This window comes from Pteropus medius, unplaced genomic scaffold (assembly GCF_902729225.1).
Source record: "Pteropus medius unplaced genomic scaffold, Ma_sr-lr_union100, whole genome shotgun sequence".
Classification (NCBI taxonomy): domain Eukaryota; kingdom Metazoa; phylum Chordata; class Mammalia; order Chiroptera; family Pteropodidae; genus Pteropus; species Pteropus medius.
In genome coordinates, this window is record NW_024349519.1 from 21,750,603 (window position 1) to 21,754,217 (window position 3,615).

The following is a 3,615-nucleotide window of genomic DNA, read 5'->3' on the forward strand; positions in this document are numbered from 1 at the left end:
TTCTCATAGTTTCTTCTCTTTTCTCAGTGAAAAAGAAAAATAAGTCAGTAGCTGAGTGTGAGATAAGGAAATTAGGTATTAGTGTTTTTTTTTAAAGGATCATGCAAAAGACTAATATGTAAGAAATTAAGAGAGTGAATGAAAAAGAAAAAAAGGTAAGATTGTCTAAAAACCTAAAAGCGTAGTGAATTCAGTGATCAAATCAAAAAGCGAGATTACTCAATTCTTTTTTTCTTAGCCACCTTAACGATATTAGTATGGTCCTTGAGAAGGTGAAGAGTTAGATTTATCCAGGGTTAATATTTTGCAAAACATGTATCATGAGATAAAGCGGTCAAATTTTTGAGAGCATTTGTCTGGGAATAATTATAATAGATTTTTATTTATCAATAACTATATCTTTACAATGTGCCAGGTACTTTTCTAAGCTCTTCACAATTATTCACTCATGTAAATTTCATAACAGCCCTATGTGATAGACGTAGTATTTACTCATTTTTATGGATGAAGAAATTGAGGCACAGAAAGATTAGGATATTTGGCTAATGTTTTGATACTTGTAGAAGATGAAGCTAAGTCTCAAATCCTGGTGATCTTTCTCTACAGCTCATACCCGAAAGGAATTTAAGCAGGATAAAGAAGGAGGAAAGTACGTGGATGGAAGGTTCAGGTGTGATCTCTGATTATTGGAATTAGAATACTAGAGAGAGTAAGTGGACAGGAACATGAAGGTTGATTGTTGTTTATTGTTTAAATTTAAGACTACGAGGGGAAGAGCAGTCGGTAATAATGACCCAGTTATATTTATCACTGTGGGATTTGTGGCTAGGGTAGAGAAGAGGGCAGCGTCATTTGAGAAGAGAACAATATCCCTGAAGCCAAGATGTGAAGTAGAATCTCTATATGAACACCGAAATGTCTGAAAATTATGACAAGAATTGTAGGAGCTGAAAGATTTAAAATCCTGAAGAAATGAAGGAAATTCTCTCATAGTATAATATAGCAAGGTGGCAAACAAGGAGGACTATCTGAAATAATTAATAGCAAAAATTTTAAAAGTCGACGAAAGAGACGTCCATGTTATATTTCACACAATACCTGGAAATATTGAGGTATAATTTTAATTCTTTTCTAGAAAGATCTCCAAAACATATTGTATACTGTACACATTGTTAAACTTAATTGTATACTAGAGGTACTGTATAAACACCTCCAATTGCCCCCAAATAATATATTTCTCTATGAAAATACAGTTATGTAGGTTCATAGAAAAAAAAAATCTGAAAGAACATAATCCAGTCATAATGGCAGGTTATGAGAAAATTGCAAGTAAAAAAAGCAAACTTTTTCTTTTAAATTGTTTCAAACTTTTATAAGAATGTGACTACATGCGAAAGTAAATAGATTAAAGAGGGCAGGATTCTGATTAAAAAACAGTTTATGCAATTAAAATTAAAATATCCCTCCATTTCCTCTTTCATTTAAATTTCTTGGAAAGTCATTTTGATGTTTCTTGTATATTTTTGTAGTTGTATTTATTTACTCTGTGTGTATATTCAGAATGTCTTACTGATATAAAACATATATATGTTTAGAAAAGTGAACACAAGTACTCAGCTCAATATAAATCATCTAGAAGTGGACATATTTGTACAACCAAAGAAATCAAATAAACGAGAATAGTTAGCAATCCAGAATTCCCTTAGGTACCAACCCAGTCACCACCCCTTGCCTTCATCTCATAGTTAACCCTATTCTGATTTCTAAAACGATAAATTTTTATTGCCTAATTTTAACTTTATACAGAATTATACTTTCATATACTTGAGAAATTTATTTATGCTATTAAAACAGTAATTCATTTGTTATTTTTTTGTGTAGTATTATATTATAAAAATATACCATTAGTATTTAGTTATTCTATTATTGATGGGCATTTGAGATATCGACAGTTATTAGCTATTATACATTGTGCTGCCATGAATAGTCTTGTCTTTAGTTATACATTTGCCTACAGAGTTTCAATATAACTACCTGATTTTACCAATAAATGAGATTCTATTATCTTTTTCACAAGTGTTCTTATTATATTTCTGGTCTGTTGCATTATACTGCATTTTCCCCCAATCATTTCTATTTTGATATGATTGGTGGTATTTTGGCCTTGAAAAATATTTTATGCAAGTCGAATGTATGAATCTAATCATGTTTATTCATGTTCAATAAGACCATATCTTAGAGAAAATATATCCAATATTTTTTTTTCCTTTCAATTCCTTTTTATCCCAAAATATAGATTAGTGAGACACTGGCTTTATAAAACAGATTTGGAAACTTTTTAAATATATTCTATGAAAAAGTTTAAATAGTATCAGACTAATTTGTTCTTTTTAAATTAGGCAATTAAACTGTGAAATTTTCTGGGCATTATCTTTATTAGGTACTTAGATTTTGATAACTTTCACAATTATTTTATAATAATAGGTCTATTGCGATTTTATATATATCTGTGAGCCTGTAACAGTAATTTAAGTTTTCTAAAATTCATAAATTCCGTAGAGGTTTTTGAATTATATTAAAATATTTTAGACATTTATAATTTTCTTGTTATTTGTTCTATTTCAATAAACAATTCTGATATTGTATATTCTCCTGTTTTTATTGCTTATGGCAGCTTGTTCCTTATCTTTTAATTACATTTTTCAAAAAGCCATTTCTTATTTATCAAATCTAATTTTTCTAACTTATTTTTTGCTTTCATATTTATTAAACTTTATTCATTCCTCTTTTAACTTACTGAATTTAATACTTAAGGAATAATGTTTTGGTCCTGAAATGAAGGATTCTTTATTGTCATTTCCATTTTTAATTTGTCCTTGCAAATAGTTGTTTAGAGAAATTTAAATTCCCTGATGTATGAAATTTCTTTATCTTCTGTGCTTTAAAAATTGTTTTTTTATAACATAATCAGAAGATGTGGTACCTATAATTCTTATCTTTGAATATTAAGATTTTCTCTATGGTCTTAATACATGGTCACTTTTTGTAAATATCGCATAAGTATTTTATAAAAATATAGATTTTGATTGATTGATCAATATTGATAATATTGATTCAACAAACATTTACTGAGTGCTCACTATATGTTTAGCACCAGGAACAGATAAAAAAAATTAAGCAAACATTCCTGTCTTACATTCTAGCTGGTGAAGAAATAAAATAAACCCTCTCCATCTTAAATATATTATATTGTATCTTTGATCTGTGCTATGGGGAAAGAAAGTAAAAAGACAGTTTTGAAGGGTAGACAACGATGGTCTGCAGGTTTATAAGATGAGTTTGGAAATCTTCACTGAGAATATGATACTTGGACAATAATTTGAAGGAAATGGAAAAGAGATCTTTGTTCATATGTGGAGGAAAGAACATCCCAGATAGAGAAAACAGCCAGTGAAAGATACACTCCTGTGTGAGTGTATCTTGTGTAGCTGAAAAACAGCAAAAGACTGGTGTGGCTAGAGAAGAGTGAAGAAGGGGGACAGTGTAGGAATGAAGTCAATAATGAGGTCAATGTATACACTTTGAGTTATACAATGTAAAGACTTTGAGTTATGA